Genomic DNA, 20224 nt, shown 5'->3' with positions numbered 1-20224 from the left:
CGAGCTTAGGTTGGTAGGCAGTTGCCTTCTTTCCCCAGCTGGGTGACCTTGAAGCAGCATCTCGGTGAGATACAGAAATTACTTTCATTTCCCCCAAGCATTCCCCCTCCCGCCCACCGTCCCCAGAGTTCATGGAAGAGTTCTGTCACCATAAGGTAGTGCAGCGCAAGCATGCATATGGTGGCAGGCGACAGGTACTGAAAGTCGAGACTGGATGGAGGGGAGATGGAAGAATGGTAGGGAAATGGAAAGATGGGTTCAGAACCTACCCCTCCATCTCCTCACCATCCAGCTCCACTGTCAGTACCTGTCCTTCCAACCCCCCTCCCCCAAATAACAACTGATGAGGTTTCTTAGGTGAGAAACAATACATTTTCTCCTTCTTCCCTAAGGGAAAACGGTCCAATTGCCTTTTGAAAACACACCTGTGAGACAACTGAATGACTGAGAATCTCCACAGATGTTTAACCATCCCTTCTTCTGGCTCTCTTGATTTAAGTTCAAGTGGGCCTAGGATAAGAAGCTTTAGAGCCGAGATGGTGCAGTGGTTAGAGTTGCAGTACTGCAGGCTACTTCACCTGACTGCTAGCTGCAGTTCGGCAGTTCAATTCTTACTGGCTCAAGGTTGACTCAGCCTTCCATCCTTCTGAGATGGGTAAAATGAGGATCCAGATTGTTGGGGGGCAATAGACTGACTGTAAAACCACTTAGGGAGGGCTGTAAAAGCACTATGAAGCAGTATATAAGTCTATTGCTATTTTTTTTGACCATGGGACTTCTTCTAGAGACCCCACAGGATTGCTTTCCGAGAGCAGCAATTTATTTAAACACATCTGAAGCCGAAAAGCAGCCAGGACGCATGTCTGTCAGATGAGAGCGGAGTAAAAAAAAAAAAGCACTAACAGAAAATAGGGCAATGGCTGGGAAAGCAAATTAATTATTTGTATTTCTGGCCACCGTCGATAATGTAGGGCGAAAGACATTTATTCCTGGTTCGTGTTTTTTCCCTCACAATATGATTCCCCCCCCCACACACACACCTAAAGAACAGTGTAAGACACAAAGTTCTAGGATTTCTCAAGAAATTGAAAGAGGGGAAAAAAGTAAAATCAGGTCACTGAATTCCCCAGGAATGTTCTTGGCCTTCAGGTGTGACATAGCTGGTTCTTTAATTTTGTTGGCTTGCTTGGAAGCATACAGGAGTTTTTAAAAAAATCTCATCATGGGATGTAAAATTGCTGCCTCATTGTGCACAGCTCAGGGGGTGGCGAAAGCCGCCTTGACAACTATTGCATAAGATGTAGCTCATAGTCAGAAAGCTTCAAATTCGCTCCTTTGGGAGGAAACTTTCCTCTTAGTGCAAGAAAGGAAGGTCGTTAGCTATTCAGATGTTTGCACTTCCATTTGTTTGTTTGCAAATGTGTTTTTCTCCCTTCGATTTTTTCCCCCCTCAAAACTTTCTTCAGCTAATTTACAATTGAGAAGGCTCTGGAGCCAGACTTTTGCAATCTGGGTGTTTTCATTGGGGCATCTGGAAACAGTCTCATCTGTTTTACCTGTGAAATGGAAACAGCTGTTTTTAAGTGGTGAAGTTGCAAATGAGAGTTTCATCCTCTGTATTTTTTCACAGCTTGCAAGAATTCTTTTTGGGGGTCAGCTGGGATCCTTGACTGCCAAAATGATTGTCCTCCAAAGTTCCTTGCTTCATGTGATGCTATGCTGTCTGCTGAAGAATCCTACATCCAGTTTTGGTCACCACACTATAAAAAAAATGTGGAGACTCTAGAAAAAGTGCAGAGAAGAGCAACCAGGATGATTAGGGGACTGGAGGCTAAAACATACGATGAACGGTTGCAGGAACTGGGCATGGCTAGTGTAGTGAAGAGAAGGACCAGGGGAGACATGACAGCAGTCTTCCAATATTTGAGAGGCTGCCATAGAGAGGAAGGGTCAAGCTATTTTCCAAGCACCTGAAAGGCCAGACAAGGAATAAAGGATGGAAACTGATCAAGGAGAGATTCAACCTAGAAATAAGGATAAATTTTCTGACAGTAACAATCGACCAATGGAACAGAAGTTGCCTTTGGAAGTTGTAGGAGCTTCATCACTGGAGGCTTTCAAGAAGAGATTGGATTGCCGTCTGCCAGAAAACGTGTAGGGTCTCCTGCTTGGGCAGGGGTTGGACTAGATGACATACAAGGTCCCTTCCAAGTCTGTTAATCTGTTAAAAGATTGAAAGCTGCTGTTGGCCTCTGCTTTAAAACGTCACCAAACTAGGACCAATGTAGACAATAGCTGTTTTTCTCAACCTTAATAACTTTACAGCCATGGTAGTGCAGGGGTTAGAATGCAGCATTGCAGGCTAATCCTGCTGACTGCCAAAAGTTTGGCAGTTCGATCCTGATGGGCTCAAGGTTGACTCAGCCTTCTGTCCTTCTGAGGTTGGTAAAATGAGAACCCAGATTGTTGCGGAAATAGGCTGACTTTGTAAACCGCTTAGAGAGGACTGTGAAACCTTGTGAAGCGGTATATAAGTCTAAGCACTATTGCTATTAACCTGTATGGACTTCAACTCCAGAATTTTCCAGCCAGCATACAGAAGTACTTTGCACTTGCCTTCCTCCCAGGGCTGATGTCAGGCGCAAGAAGTCAGGAACCAGGATAGAGTTCAAAAGTACTACAAGTTTATTTCATGCTACCTACACACAAGAATCTGATCTACTAACGGTCAAGGCAATTTGGCATCGGATAAAAGCCATTGGACTTCAAGGGTGGGTTGGACCAAGGCCTCTACTTTGCAGAGACTCCAAACTGATGGTGTGTTTGACTCTGCCTTCTGGCAGAGTCAAACACATCAGCCTGGTCATCTCTTCAAAGACCCAAGGTCATCCAGCTGATTTTGTGCTTGAAGCAAGATTAGACGCCAGTTTCCAGTCTGGTGCCATAATCACTACATCAAACTAGCTCTTCTTATAGACTTGAAAAAAACTTTGAAATATGACCTCTCAGTTCTGGATTGAACTCCATCATTAATACAGATTTTTTTGAAAAGGCCTTTGTTGACAAAGCATTTTCATATCACTGGAACGATTAAGTGTGTGGCTATTAATCGCTAGGGTATATTACCTAGAAAATAATTTATTGTCCTTGATGGAAAAGACTTCTCATGCAAGAGGAGAGGATGATTTAATACCTCTGTGGAAAACTGCAGTTGTGATTTTTGTAGGATGCTTTAGATACTTATCACGGCCCGAAAGATAGTGAAATGTTTATACTTTGCAAATTATCACCTTTGTCCTTTAATATTTCATCCACAGCAGAAGCATATCCCAAGACAATGAATCTTGTATCACCAGACTACAGAATGTGGCTTAAGTGTTGGATAGGAGAGCAAAAAGGCACATTCCAGATGTTTTGAACTAAAACCCAAGCCAGGATAGCCAACTGTTAGGGACTTAGGGAATTGCACTCCCAAGATATTTCAAGGACATAAGATGGCTAATATAGCCTTAACTACAGAAAGGACAAAACTAATAGTCTACAATAAACTGCATCTGTCAAGACTCAGGCCATGAGGACAATTATCCAGAGTGAGCTGGAAATCAGAAACCAGAACCCATGGTTCCCCAGAGACTCCCCAGAGTCAAGGAAGAACATGGCCTGAAACCGTATATGTGTTATATTCCAGGAAATGGTAACATATAATAGACGGTCGACAGCTTCTGAGCAAGTCAGAATGGTAATTAAGAATTTATATCCAGTCAGATATTAAACCTTTAATGCTTTCCCACAGTGCCTTCCTCTTTACAACAATGCCTTGTATTTCCTCTTATCTCATGCCTGCAAGGAGTCCTTTGATGAAGGAGCCTTCCTTACATTTGTGCTTTTCTGCTCTCCCATTCAGATGAAATTTTCAAAGGAGGCTTCATTGTCCAGCAACTACCTGTAATGTTGAGAAGTCAAACTGACAGAACAACCAGCTTTACAAGGCAGAACAAGAGAAGAAATGAAGACCCAATGCTGTAGACCTTCAAACCAAACAACGAAGTCAATAGAAATTAGTCCTCTAATGCAGGGGCCCCCAACCTTGGCAACTTTAACACTTGTGGACTTCAACTCCCAGAATTCCTCAGCCAGCTTTGCCAAAGTTGCCAAGGTTGGAGACCCCTGCTCTAATGTTCCTTCCTGCCTAAGAAAAGGAACCAATGGACAGCCAAGGCCTGGATGTTGATATAGATCTGTGATGGCGAACCTGTGGCATGCATGCCCAAAGTGGCATGTGGAGCCATGTCGCCTGGCACATGCAGCATCGTCCATTCCTCTTCTGGGTTTTTGGCGCGCATGCAGTGCTGGAAACTGGAAGAGCTGGTGTTCTGTTTTCCGGTGTGAGCATGCGCCCCAGCCAGCTGATCATCCCACGCACATGCATGCCAGTACTGGAAGACTAGCTGGCCGGTACGCATGTGCATGGAGAATACTGGAAGATCATGTTCCAGTGCACGCATGCGCCCTGGGAAGCTCCTCTTCTGGGTTCCCAGACGAGCGCACGAGCGTACTCCCTTTTCAGCACTCGATGTTTGCCATCATTCATATAGATGACAACAGAATAACGGAGTTGGAAGGGACCTTGAAGGTCTTCTACTCTAAGCAGGAAAGCCTAATACCATTTCAGACAAATGGTTGTCCAATCTCTTCTTAAAAACCCCCATTGTTGGATCACCCACAACTTCTGGAGGCAAACCATTCCACTGGTTAATTGTTCTACCTGTCAGGAAATTTCTCCTTGGTTCTAGATTGGTTCTCTCCTTGATTCAATGCTTCTCTTCTTTACTGATCCTCTTCTTTAGTGAGCCTCTTATCTTTTGAAGACTCTGGAGCCCTTCTAGCTATGCACAAAGTTTTGCAACTCTACATTAACCTAATACTAGTATTGAGCTAATATGGGGTTTGGAGTTTGTCTACACTATGAATGGATTTTACATGTCTCCTACTCTAATCCTAGGCAGCTCGTAATAGTGATTAAAACCTACAATAACATATATTCAGTGAAACAACCCATGTAATCTCTACATGGTTTCTAAATTCAAGCAAACTATAATAAACTGATTCAGCTGTTTCCAGTTGAACTGTACATTCCATCCTGAAGGCTTGCTGGAAAAGTAAAAACTTAAATTCTTTCAACAGGGAGGAGACTATTCTAAATTGGAGGGAGTTTATTAGACTGCTACCAAGTGGGATGCTATCAAGAAGACTCCTTCCTGGACTTCCTTTCCTTTCATACTCAAGAAAGAGGAACAGAAAGAAAGACGATAGATAGATAGATAGATAGATAGATAGATAGATAGATAGATAGATGGATGGATGGATGGATGGATGGATGGATGGATGGATGGATGATGGATGATGGATGATGGATGATGGATGATGGATGATGGATGATGGATGATGGATGATGGATGATGGATGATGGATGATGGATGATGGATGATGGATGATGGATGATGGAAGATGGATGATGATAGATGATAGATGATAGATGATAGATGATAGATGATAGATGATAGATGATAGATGATAGATGATAGATGATTGATAGATGATTGATAGATGATAGATGATAGATGATAGATGATAGATGATAGATGATAGATGATAGATGATAGATGATAGATGATAGATATAGATATATAGATATAGATGATATAGATATAGATAGATATAGCAATTATATTTTGTATGTTAACATTAAAGATGTTTATTGAAATGAAATTATAAATACCATCAACATAAAATGGAGCCTGCTCAGAGGCTGAAATACACCAAATAAATGAGATGAAGAATGTGGAGTAGAAGAGAGAGGTAAGGGAAGAAGAGAGGGATAGGAGAAAGGGTGGGAGTGCAAAGAGGAGGAGAAAAAGAAGAAGAGGAAAGGGGAGAGAGGAGAAGGAGAGAGGAAGGGGTAGAGAAGAGAAGGGTGACAGAGGGAAGATAGGGAGGAGGAGGAGAAAGGGAGAAGAAAGTGATGAATGGGGTAGAAATATTTCCGCTACCGGTTCTCCAGAACCTGCTGAATTTCATCCCTGGAACAAACAATATCTTGGTCTTTCCGGGGTTGCCACCCCATTCTCTTGACCGAACAGTTGTTTCTTTCGGTCTCCATATCTTTTCCCCCTTCTTCTTCTCTCTTGCCTTCAACATGCGTGGAAAGAACAACTATTCTCTGAAGCCTCTTCAAGAAAGCGTTTCCTGGGCAAGGTTGCAGAATTGCCTACAGCCATCGAAGGGCCTTTAGCAGGCAAGCAGCTTCAAGGATCCCAAGGCCTCAAAGCTGCTACTTGGAGGGAAAAAATCCATTTTGCAGAATCTGATATCCTGCTTGTAATCACCTCTGCTACCTTCACAAAACGTCCCCCTCCACCCCCACCCACCTCCATCTCCAAAGGTAGCATTTGCATTCTAATAACGGGTTCATTTCAGCACAGCAATGGGAAAATAAGCACCATGCCGACTTTGTTGTCAGCAAACACAGAAAATTAAAAACTAGGCTGCTCACAGTCAAATTGGCTGGATTTCATTTGCCAGCTCAACATAAAGAAAGTTGCATTTGAATGCCGCTCCGTCTTTCGGGGGGGGGGGGGACCAAACTTTTTTCCCCATCATAGGCTGAAGTTTATGATACCCTAAAAATAAAAAAAACTAAATGCCACTGCAAAGCTGTAGGATAAAGCCCAGAATCCCCTTTGCTTTGAAATAATCTCATTGCTCCATATGGGCTGCTTAATGCGATTCTTTGGGTCCGCAGGGAGGGGCTATAAATAGCAGGAGGCCAGCAAAACAAGAAAATCTGGGTATGTAATAGAAATCATCAAAGCTGATTTAGGCACAGTAGAAAGAAAACCAAGGAAAACAAGGAAAGGAATGAGGGATAGCAGAGAGCATCATTCCTCAGCTCAGCGGCCTCTCTGTATATCGGATTAAAATTTTTGACATCCATGGCCATTCGTAGTGATGGGAATTATAGTCCACCATGTCTCAAGGGCAGCTTAAAAAATCAATTTGAAATGTGACAGGGGAAAGGATGAGAAGGGAAAGGAAGGGAAGGAAAGAAGGAGCAGGGCAAAGATAGGGTAGGGTAGGATAGGATAAGATCAGATAGGGAAGGGAAGGAGGGGAAGGGCAGGAAAGGAGGGAGGGAGAGAAGGAGGGGAGGGAGGAGAGGGGAAGGGAAGGGAAGGAGAGATGGATGGGTGGAAAGAAAGGAAGGAAGGAGAGCAGGGCAAGAATAAGACAGGACAGGATCAGATAGGGAAGGGGAGGAGGGGAAGGGGAGGAGGGTTGGGGAAGGGCAGGGCAGGGCAAGAAAGGAAGGAAGGAGGCAGGGAAGGAGGAAAGGGAGGGAGGGAGGGAGAAGACCAGGGCAAAGGATAGGATAGGATCAGATAGGGTTAGATAGGATCAGATAGGGAAGGGAAAGGAGAAGGGAAGGGAAGGGAAGGGAAGGGAAGGGAAGGGAAGGAGGGGAAAGGCAGAGCAGGGCAGGAAAGGAAGGAGGGAGGGAGGGAAGGAAGGATGGGAGGGAAGGAGAAGATCAGGGGAATGATAGGATAGGATAGGATAGGATAGGATAGGATAGGGAAGGGAAGGGAAGGGTAGGGAAGGGAAGGGGAAGGAGGGAGAGAAGGAGGGAAGGAGGGAGGGGCAGAAAAGAAGGAAGGAAGGAAGGAAGGAAGGAAGGAAGGAAGGAGACCAGAGCAAGGACAGGACAGGACAGGACAGGATAGGATAGGATCAGATAGGGAAGGGAAGGGAGGGGAAGAGCAGAGCAGGAAAGGAAGGAAGGAAGGAAGGAGAGAGGGAAGGGAGGAGAATAGGGCAAAGGATAGGATAGGATACGATAAGATAGGGGAGGGGAGGGGAGGATAGGGAAGGGAAGGGAAGGGAAGGAGGAAGGGAGGGTCAGAAAAGAAGGAAGGAAGGAGAGCAGGGCAAGGATAGAACAGGACAGGATGGGGAAGGGAAGGGAAGAAGGAAGGAAAGAAAAGGAAGGAAGGAAGAAAGGAAGGAAGGAATCAGTCACTAGATCTTACATAATGAACACTAAGTACTTCCTAATACTTGGATCCTTGGTATTCCCTGAGTTTGGTTATTCCTCTGCAGATGTTTGATTACCAACCATAAGCAGGCAATTCCATTCTCCTGGGCTCTGACAGGGTTACCTAACCTAGCAATGAAGCCTCTGCAGAACAACAGGCCAGCTCAGAGAACACCAAGAACCCAATATATTCTCTACTGTTGGAGTTGCTAAGTCAAAGGAGGAGCTTGCAGCTGACCTTCCAGCAGAATTTATAGACTGGCGTTTTTCTTCCCCTTTTCATATTCCTGTTCTCATTCTGCTTCCGTAATAAAAGTCGACTGGAGTAAATATGTGTTATTTTGCCCGTAGTATTAAAAAAACAGCCAAATCATTTTTGTTTTTCACAAATGGAATTAATCATTCCTTTGTTGGCACCGGATATTGATCCCAGCAATACAAAATCAACACAATGAGTATCTCATTTACAACGTCTTAGTAATTATTCCTTCTGCTCTCTTCAAAGTCCATTCTAGGTTTTGGTCTTTTAGAAAAAGATGGAGACAATAAAATAAAACTCTCTTTTGAGTTGCTTTCACAAATCCCATTTCCCTTTCTTTCCCTTTCTACGTCTTGCTGAGCATTAAAAAAACACATTACAGGAAGATGATAGATAGATAGATGATAGATAGATAGATAGATAGATAGATAGATAGATAGATAGATAGATAGATAGATGTAGGTAGGTAGGTAGGTAGGTAGGTAGGTAGGTATAGGTATAGAGATAGAGATAGAGATAAGAGATAGAGATAGAGATAGAGAGAGAGAGAGAGAGAGAGAGAGAGACAGAGAGAAAGAGAGAGAGAGACAGAGAGAGAGATAATAGATAGATAGATAGATAGATAGATAGATAGATAGATAGATAGATAGATAGCGAAATAGAGAGATAGATGATAGAGATAGATAAATAGATAGATAGAGAAATAGATAGATAGATGATAGATAGATAGATAGATAGATAGATAGATAGATAGATAGATAGATAGATGATAGATAGATAGATAGATAGATAGATAGATAGATAGATAGATAGATAGATAGATGATAGATAGATAGATAGATAGATAGATAGATAGATAGATAGATAGATAGATAGATAGATAATATTCTTGCTAGTAGGACACATACTTATTATTCTTTTTTACATTCATCATTCTTATGCATTTGTCATTCCATTTACAGGATTATAACATACCATTTAGGTTGCATTATTTACCATCCCTCGCCTGTGTTGACACCACCTTATTTTCTCTTTCTTTTCTCCCTCCCTCCCTTCTCTACTTTCTTTCTTCCTCTCTCCTTTCCCTTCCTTCTTCCTTACCTCTCTCCTACTCCTACTCTTCCTCTTCCCCTTCCTACTTTCTCTACTTTTCTCTCTCTCCCTTCCACCTTCCTCTCCTTCCCTCTATCTTCCTTCCCTCCTCTTCCTCTCCTCTCCTCCTCTCTTCCTTTCTTTTTTCTATTGTTGTAGGTGTCTCTTCCAGCTCTTAATTTTTATTTTCTTGGGGTGGCATTTCCGCAAACCCAAAAATAGCTGGGTATCATTTCTTGTTCCCTTTCCTTCTGAAATCTATCCTGATTATGTTCCCCCCCACTTTATATAACTGTCCCCACCCGAATGATGAATGAATGTTGCTTACTATTTTACTTCTATGTATTGTTTGTGTCTATTGTCTGTATACCCCCCCCCCCCCTCATTTTATGTAAGCCGCCCTGAGTCCCCTCAGGGAAAAGGGCGGCCTATAAGTATTAATAAATACTCAAATACTCAAATATCTTACCTTTGAATATATGTTTATATACAATTATTTTCTTTTCTATTTTCTGCCCTTTCCCCCCACTTTTCTACTTAATGGCGTATCGTCTGGGTTCCATATCTTCCCCTTGCTTTTTTTCTGTATGTCTTTCTCTAACCAATCATAAAATCTTCCCCATGTCTTGTAGTACACCGATTCCTCTTTATCCTTTAGAGTGTGTGTGTGTGTGTGCGTGTGTGTGTGTGTGCGTGCGCTTATCATCATTGTGCATGGATGAAATTCATGGAACGTCCCCTTCCTCGAAGTATTTCTCCATGTTGTGACAAGTTATGAATCGAAGAGACTGGATGGAGTTTGCAAAGAGTTTTCTGCCTTTTTAAAAATGGGATTCTGTCAGCACATTCTCTTCTATAACTACGCATCTACGTTTGCAGATCTGCATATCTAAATTTAATTCATAAACAAGTCATAAATAAATATGGAGAGTTATAGCAACAGAGCACATCTTAGTAACCGGCATCCATGGATCTATTATTTTTTTAAAAGACCATTGCTGTTGGAAAGGAGCAAATATGCTTCCAGTCAAGCCACAGTAGAGGAATACAACAAAACCTTGCCTGAAACGCAACTACTGAGCTAGTGATAAAGATGCTGAAAAAGAGGAACATTTATTTTAAAGGTCAAGTGGGGTGAGGCACCACGCGCAGCAGCAGCGATAATTTGGAGAGGAGAAAAGCTCTTCCCACTTCTGTCTCATCATTGTCATTGCGGCTTAGAGATTTGCAGGGCCAACAATGACGACAAGCACCTCTGGCAGTTTGTGAGCAGACCGTGGAACTCCTAGACAAATTCAGCCCCAGCTCTAGGCTTTTGACCCGTCCCATCAGACCTCCGTTGCCTCCCACACTATTCTGACATACCATTGGAGTTGCGGCTGGTAGCTGCCTCTTTGTCATACACGAGGACTTGTACCTACCGATCAAGCTGATATAATTACTTGCAGCTGATTGAGTTCAGGCTAACCAACCACAGAGGGGATGTCAGTCACATTGTTCACCCTTCTATGTGTGCTTTTAAAATAATGTTTAAAAGGACTACCACCACCCTCTCTCTCTCTCTGCACATGATGTACAGTAGTGGCCAAGGTTCTCCAACAAAACCGCGAAGCCCTTATCCGCGCCAACATAAGCGCGGAGGGCAAATCCGCGCCGTCCGAAGCACTCAGCACCCTAACCCTAACCCTAACCCTAAACCTAACCCTAACCCTAACCCTAACCCTAACCCTAACCCTAAACCTAAACCTAAACCTAAACCTAAACCTAAACCTAAACCTAAACCTAAACCTAACCTAACCCTAACCTAACCCTAACCCTAACCCTAAACCTAACCCTAAACCTAACCCTAAACCAAACCCCTAAACCTAATCCTAACCCTTACCTTAATTTAAATCGGCTTTCTGCCGCCGCGCTGTTTTAAAGCGCCCTTCTGTCGCCACGCTGTTGTCACCGTGGTGATGAAGTCGCGGTGATGAGGTCACGGCTTTAGCGACGCGGTTTTGTCGCCACTATTTTGACAAGCGCGGTTTTGTCGGGCCACGGTGTCCAAAATTGTGGAAAGCTTTAAGGGAAAGTGTACAGAATTTTTGAAGTTTGATGGCTAATAACACCACTTTTTTTAAATAGTACCATAGAAATATGTCTGTCTGTCTGTCTGTCTGTCTGTCTGTCTGTCTGTATGTATGTATGTATGTATGTATGTATGTATGTATGTTATGGCCCGGCAGGAGCCTTTGGAGCTGCCACCAGACTCCGACAGCGAGGGGCCCTATGAGTCGGCCCTGGAGGATGTGGAGGACCCTGAACAGGGTTCCGACTCTGAACAGGGCGCAGAGAGACTGGTTGGCCACCAAGTGGAGCCTGAGCCTTAGATCAGTGGGGAGGAGACAAGTGAGTGTGATCCAGAAACCAACAGCGAGTTGTTCCGGGATGCACGCTGTCGAAGGGCTACTCAGCATCAAGAACAACTACGTAATTACAGGAGGTAATTACGCTCAGCTAATGGTCATTAAGCTCCTCTCCAGACTATAAAAGAGACTGCTTGTGCCACGCCCTTCTAGAAGAAGTCAACGCTTTGACTAAAGAGAAACAAACTTGGCAGGCTGGATTGCTGCCAGAGTTTGTCTGAAGTGTTGCCAAGGTTTGTTGGCCTTGCTTCCAAGGTCCTTATCTGTTTGTTTATATGGCTTTCAGCCACCAAGATTCTGGTCTTGTTGTTAAAGGACATTCCATTTAATCTTGTCTCGGCTTTCATTACTGGATGGAGGAGGGGGTTAGAATATATATATATATATAATATATATATATATATATATATATATATATATATATATATATATATATATATATATATATATATATATGTGTGTGTTTGTGTGTGTGTGTGTGTGTGTGTGTTTTATTTGTGCTGATAAATAAATAAAGTACTAGTCTCCCTTTATTTATTTATCAGCACAAATAAAAAAAACACAAATATAACAAAGGCAACAGTAAAAATATTGGGTTTCTGTCGTGATGGACTCTTGTGACGAGCCGAAGGACAAATGATGGAAGCAGTTAGCTTCCTCCCATAATTGGGGCTTACCAGGGGTTGTAAAAAATCTTATATATATATATATATATATATGTGTGTGTGTGTGTGTGTGTGTGTGTGTGTGTGTTTATTTGTGCTGATAAATAAATAAAGGGAGACTAGTATAGATCTATTTCAAGCTATTTAGCTCTCATCAGCTAGCCATACCCTTACTGGGATTTATTTATTTATCAGCACAAATAAAAAAACACAAATATAACAAAGGCAACAGTAAAAACATTGGGTTTCTGTCTTGATGGACTCTTGTGACGAGCCGAAGGACAGATGATGGAAGCAGTTAGCTTCCTCCCATAATTGGGGCTTACCAGGGGTTGTAAAAAAAAATCTTATATATATATATATATATATATATATATATATATATGTATGTATGTATGTATGTATGTATGTATGTATGTATATGTATATGTATATGTATATGTATATGTATATGTATATGTATATATATGTTGTATTTGTGCTGATAAATAAATAAAGGGAGACCAGTATAGCTCTATTTCAAGCTATTTAGCTCTCATCAGCTAGCCATACCCTTGCTGAGAATCGAACCTGTGCTCTATTGCCTCTTAGGCAGATGTGTTAACCACTGAGCTACAGAGCTCAACTCCTTATCAGCGAAGCCAGGGTGAAAGGTATATATTTAAAGTCACAACCCCTGGTATGCCCAAACATGGGAGGAAGTTTACTGCTTCCATTCTCTGTCTATCGGCTCGTCACAAGAGACCATCCAGACAGAAACTCAATATTTTTACTGTTGCCTTTGTTACATTTGTAATTTATTTATCAGCACAAACAAACAAACATACATACATACATACATACATACATACATACATACATATATATATATATATATATATATATACTTAAAGTCACAACCCCTGGTATGCCCAAGTATGGGAGGAAGGTCACACTTCCACTCTCTGTCTCCCTTTATTTATTTATCAGCATAAATATAACATATATATATATATATATATATATATATATATATATATAGATAGATAGATAGATAGATAGATAGATAGATAGATAGATAGATAGATAGATATAGATAGATAGATAGATAGATAGATAGATAGATATATTCAATAGAAAGATAATTTAATCAAGAATATAATGCAATGTCTGTTCAATTATCTGTATTCTATGAAACATTATAGCAAAATAACCAGGAAAAGGAAGCACAGCTTGCTTACGTTGGTATCAGGTAACTTTCCTTCATCTGATTGTAGGCAATGAGCATGAATGTTTACAGAGCTGATCAGATGTCATCTTATTTTTACCATAATTTTATGGTACTGCAAAAAAAAAAAAGTGGTGTTATTAGCCATCAACCTCAAAAATACACGTTTCCCAAAAGGTTTCCACAATTTTGGCCACTAATGTATACGTAATGTAAAGCAGGCTGAAACCTTAGATCAGGAGTGTCAAACTTTACTTCATTGAGGGCCACACCAGGGTTATGTTTGACCTCAAGGGGGCTGGGTTTGTGTGGCATGGCCAACTCACCATCACTCATGTCAGGGGCACCTATAGTGGCCTGAGCACTCTGCCAGCGAAAACGGGCTCCCAAGGTCCGTTTCGGCTGTGACGGCCTCTTGCAACCCTTTGCCAGCTAAAACGGAGCTCGGGAGGGCCTCACACAGTCCTCCCGAGCTCCATTTTCGCTGACAGAAGCACTGCAGGCTGGTCCTTCTCTGTTTTCAGGACGGCCATGCAGGGCAGATCTAAGCACCCTGCGGGCTGGATCCAACTCACAGGCCTTGAGTTTGACACTCCTGCCTTAGATGCTGTCTTACACAGTTATGGACCAAAAAATCATGGATGTTTCCAAGGTGAGAAAAGGGCAGGAAGAGGCACATGTTGGCCCATGCAGGTAGGTTAGATGTCCTACCTACCTGTGGATGTTATGGCCTCATTACATAATCTTGCCATTTGTGGGGTGATGCCATGGCACTAGAGTGATCATTTTGATGTCTTGGTGACTAGTTGGGGATATGGGTGCAAGGACTGCAATCATTCTATTGATAGCATAATCTTTTTTTGATCCACCCAAATTATAAGACTGAGGTTGTCAACTAGGGGCTACACAGGATTGTTTTAAGGCTTTTGCTTCCTATCTTGTAAAGTGATCTAATGTTCCTGTCAGGCCTGCAGTTATACCCCTTTTAGGACCTTTGGCCTGCCACACTCTCTCTTATTTCATTATGCTGTTTCATTAGTGTAGTAGTTGGGAGGGGGGAATAGAAAGGAATAGAATGGTGGAATGTGTTGTTGTCATTCTTTTCTAGAAGCCAAGGTCATCTTTTGTCTCCGCACCTCGGCACCTGACCGGAACCAGCTGGGTGGAGATGCCGGCGTGGAAGAAGAGGACTGGACCATGTGATGGATTTGTGGGTGTGGGGACAAGATCATGACCTTTCAACTGGCTGGGAATCTGATGTAATTTCCAGAATTGGGATTCCACAGATGTGCTAAGATGTCTGATTTATTAAATTGGAACTTTAAGGATCATTTTGCTTTGGACTCTGATTTAATTCTACATGATACTTGGAACGCTGACAGTTCCATTTTCTCCTGCCCCTTCATGCTTTGGATCAAACCTGGGCAAAAATCAAGTTTGAATATCTTTTCTTCCTTATTTCCTTCCTTCCTTCCTTCCTCCCTCCCTCCCTCCCTCCATCCATCCATCCATCCCTTCCGCCTCCCCTCCCTCCCAGGGCCATCAAAAGCTACAAAAGTATTTGAATTAACCTTGAATTAATAGTCATGCATTTAGAGAATAGTACAGTATTTGAAAATTGCCCTAATCAATCAACACTCTTAAATTTAGACCTGTACTTTTTCTTGACTTCCAAAAACATTGGCATTTGAGTTCAACTCTTAACAGATGTTCATGGCAACAGAACCCAAAGGCAACACCTGGCCTCTTCTGGATAAATGTTGAAACAATGAAGTTTCTCCATAATCTCTTGATAGAAAACCTTTGCCATGGTGTGTCTTAAGTCAATGTCAACAATTGTCAAGTCTGCTCCAAGTTGAAGCAATTCATGAGAAAACTTCTACAGACTCTGATCTATTTTTGCCTGCTTTTAAACTTTTAACATCTGGGGAAGATGTCCCTTAATGTTTGTTTATTCTAAAAAATGCCCTCTATGTGGATAGCAAGCTGTCCATAGAAACAGTTCATTAGTTCATTACACACATGGGATTTATTTAGGTTGGATGCCAGGTGGTCTACACCAAGGGAGGGGGTCTTAGTTATTCATTCAGCATCTTCATTCTCCATCTGGTGATAAATAATTTGTCTCCAAGAAAGGAACGTGGTGCAATATCTTCTTTAAAATGTTTAAAATGTTTGGAAAGTGTAAGGCAACCTGGACTATCCCAACAATAGCTTTCTCCCCATCGTCAAAGAGAGTGAATATATTCAAAGTCTATTAAAATAATAAAGCAATCTTATTTTTAAGAGCAAAGCTGTTTTATTGATTTCTTTCCTGAAGCTTGGGCAGGAGGACAGTGTGATATAAAACAGAATAAATGGATATTTTATGACTTCTTTTTGGTAGACCATAGTGATAGTCCTTCTAAAGGAAAAAGAAACAATCGTTTCTTTTTCTTGGTTTTTTTATTTGGTTGAAAAATACCAAAAGTTTGCTAGTCATAATTTATTTTGATTGTTGATCAAAACTCTTCCCGCAGTAAAAAAAAAAAAAAAGAATGAAAATCAACATGATTAAAAATCATGATTATAGCATTATTCATAAGCAAACTACTTTATTGTTGCCCAACCTTTGGCATTTCATATCTCACAATGATAAGAATAACAAAACAAAGCAGAATATCTATTCCCAGAGTATTAATTTGATGGGGTACAATTCTCCTACATTTCATCTCTATTTAGAAGAGGAATTATGAGATCTACAGCATGTGATGTTCAAAGTGAACGGAGCAGCCAAACTCTTGAGTGTGTGTGTAGAATCAGGATTATTTGTGTAAGCTGCAGCATAAACAATTAATTAAAGCTTATGCAAAAGAATCTGTCCAACTAATGGTCAGCACTTCTGCTCTTCTCCTACATCGTGTCATCGAATCAGGTCCTCCAACTCACAGAAAGAGATCCCTTCAGATTTTGAGATGTTACCAGATTTTCCAAGGGCATTGAAAGTAGGATGTTGAGTAAGGTCAAAGAGAAAATACTTCATATGAGGCATATGTATGAACCCCCATGTATTTTGCAGAAATGAAGAACTCATCACTCTCCAACCTACATAAAGCCTGGCTATAAATGAGCCTTTTCAATAAGGTAAAGGTTCCCCTCGCACATATGTGCTAGTCGTTCCCGACTCTAGGGGGCAGTGCTCATCTCTGTTTCAAAGCTGAAGAGCCAGCGCTGTCCAAAGACATCTCCATGGTTATGTGGCTGGCATGACTCAACACCAAAGGCACACAGAACGCGGTTACCTTCCCACCAAAAGTGGTTCTTATTTTTCTACTTGCATTTTTACAGATTTTTGAACTGCTAGGTTGGCAGAAGCTGGGACAAGTAACGGGAGCTCACTCTGTTACATGATGCTAGAGATTCAAACCGCCAAGCTGACGACCTTTCTGATCCTCAAGCTCAGCATCTTAGTCACCGAGCCACCCTCTTTTGAATAGGCTAAGTCAAATACTTGCTATTTAACTTCTGCCTTGGTGTCATTAAATCTCAACATTGCCAAACATTTCCTTGAAATTAGTGACGCTCTTCCCAGATTCTTTTTTTTTTCCTAGACCAAGATAGAATTGTCTTGGAAAACAAAAGCAACTAAGGCCTCGACTGAGCAGCTGCTTCTAAAGAAATTATCATTTCTAGTTGAAAAGGATAATAATGCTTGGACTGAAAGGATCGTTTTGCTGACCTTTCAAAACACTTCAAATTGACTATCTAGGACAGTTTTCACATTTTGCCTCCCGGTGCTGACAGGTCTGCTTGAAAAACCTGAATGTCAAGCTTGGAATTCGAGCATCAAAACACAACCAAAGATTGAATTTACATTTGCTGAATTGAGCTTCCTTTATGTGAAAGCCATCTGCCAGCAACGTCAAAGACCGTTATGTTGTTATGTCTGTACCTTCCAATTTTCAGAAGGTTTCTTCCTCTGCCAAAGAAATTTTCTGTTCCGTGGCTTCATTCTCCGAATGCCCCAGAAGTTGTGGAGTTAACTCTTTGAGCAGTTCAAGTAGACAGTAAACTTGACTCTTAGAAACACTTTGGTCTTGCTAGCTGGTCCAGGAGACCAATTGCTGTAGGTCGTAAGTTTCAGATTCATTAGATGACAATGGCTTAAACTTTATCAAGAAGAAGTTTCTACTCCAGTTTCTAATTTGCAAGCCTGGTGCCTACAGAGCAGTCCTCTTGTCTGGCAGCAAACTGTTCTGACCCAGCTTAGCAGAAACAAGAAACAGACTCCTTGTCCCAGAAAACCCCTCTTTGTTTATTTCCTGTGATTTAATGGCATTCACACACTGAAAATTCCAGGTAATAGTCCTTCCAAGAGTTAACGACAGTAACAGACTTTATCAGTTCCATGTGATAATTGGTGTGAGCTCCCAGCCACAAGGCCATAAATTAAGTTCTGGCAAGCAGTCTCTGAGGCGTGACACAGGATGAGCCAAATCTTCAGAAATCCAAACTGTAGTCTCCTACAACCACCACTCCCCTTTCCTTCTATTTATTCCCCAGGCATGGAAAGGGCATTCAGCATCCACGTGTGCCTTTCTTCCCAAGTCAACTCCTTGTCCTCAGTTGTTCTCCTCTCCTAACAGCCCTGCGCATACACGCTTCTGGAACAGGACCCAGCTGTTCTTCCTCCCCACTTATCTCAGCCTCCGAAGGCAGATGCCTCTCCGGTGGCTAGGAAATGTTGGACAGCCCTGCCTCTATCTCTGCTTCCAACACAGGGCCTTCCCCAGACTCCAGAGCTGGCCCACGTTCCTCCCCAACCTCCTCATCGTCCGAGTCTGCCGCCAGCTCAAGATGCCCCGAGAAACAAGATTCCAAGAAATAACAGGGAGAAGGTTGCATGGCTGAACTGCCCAGAAACAGAATGGTCAAGATACACTACATTTGTTTCTTCTTCCTTGTCTTCCACCTCGCTCCGTTAGTCTCCAATTTGACTTCACAGATTTCAAAATCTCTTGGAGGAAAGTTAAAACCTGCCATTTTCTTTGGACTTTGCATTGAAGCAGAGGAAGCTAGGCAATCTGTTGGAGCAAGCAAAACCAAATGCACAGATATAGACTAGGCGGTATCTGGCTCAATAGTTGTAACTGCTTAGAGGGATCTCGGGGTCCTAGTGGACAATCACTGAAATATGAGCCAGCAGTGTGCTGCAGCTTCAAACAAAAAAAAGCTAACACAGTTCTAGGTGGTATTAACAGATGGATAGAATCAAGATCAGGGATGGGTTCCTGCCAGTTCTAAGCTCTTCTATAGAAGAGGTTCCACAAATCTACAGTGCCATTTAGAACCGGTTCCAGCTCCTTCCCCCCATCCTTCAGCACATCATTAAGATGAAGAGCGAGAGGAGGAATTCTGGGAATTGAAGTCCACAAGTCTTAAAGCTGTCCAGTTTGAACACCCCTGAGGTTTTTTTTCTAAAGGGTTAGGGGTGCAAGGGTCTTGTAACTTGACAGCTTTAAGAGTTGCACACTTCAATGCCAGAGTTCCTGAGACAACGTTCTGGTTGCTAAGCAAGAGCGTTGTTAAGTGAGTTTCACCACATTTTACAAGTTGGCCACGCCCACCCAGTCACATGGCTGGCAAGCCACTCCCACAAAGCAGGCCACACCTACAGAAGAGGTTCTAAAAAATTTTGAAACCCACCACTGATCAAGATCATGCGATGTGTTAATACCACTTTATAATATAAGACCACACTTGGAATATTGCATCCAGTCTTGGTCATCATGATATAAAAAGATGTTGAGACTCTAGAAAGAGTGCAGAGAAAAGCAACAAAGATGATTATGCTGGAGGCTAAAACATATGAAGAACGGTTTCAGGGATTTGGTATGTTTAATCTAGTGAAAAGAAGAACTAGGGGTGACATAATAGCAGTATTTCAGTATTTGAGGGGATGCCACAAAGAAGAAATTGGTCAACCTATTTTCAAAAGCACCAGAAGGTAAGACAAGAAGCAAATGGATGAAAACTAATCAAGGAGGGAGCCAACCTAGAATGAAGATGTTTCCTGACAGTTAGAACAATTAATCAGTGGAATGATTTGCCTCCAGAGGTTGTGGGTGCTCCATCACTGGAGGCTTTCAAGAAGAGACTGGACAACCATTTGTCTGAACTGGTATAGGGTCTCCTGCTTGATCAGGGGGTTGGACTAGAAGACCCCAAGGTCTATTGCAACTCTGTTATTCTATTAGATGACAAAAAGCACATCCATACAAACCAGACCTTCTTGGCCATCTTATTATGGGGATAGGTCTCCGAACCACAATGTCACAATATTTTTCATGGGGGCGTTTCCCATGAAAATTGATCTAATCTTTCAAGTTGAATGAGAATGTTCAATTCCTTTTGTGGTGAGAAGTTGCTTGTGTATTCAAGAATGAGGAATAGGGAAACTCTGGTTCCCATCTGCAATCAGACTGGCCAATTGCCATGCAACATGGGTGTTGTAGTATTACC

Source organism: Thamnophis elegans, chromosome 12 (assembly GCF_009769535.1).
Source record: "Thamnophis elegans isolate rThaEle1 chromosome 12, rThaEle1.pri, whole genome shotgun sequence".
Lineage (NCBI taxonomy): Eukaryota > Metazoa > Chordata > Lepidosauria > Squamata > Colubridae > Thamnophis > Thamnophis elegans.
This window is presented reverse-complemented; position numbering follows the sequence as displayed.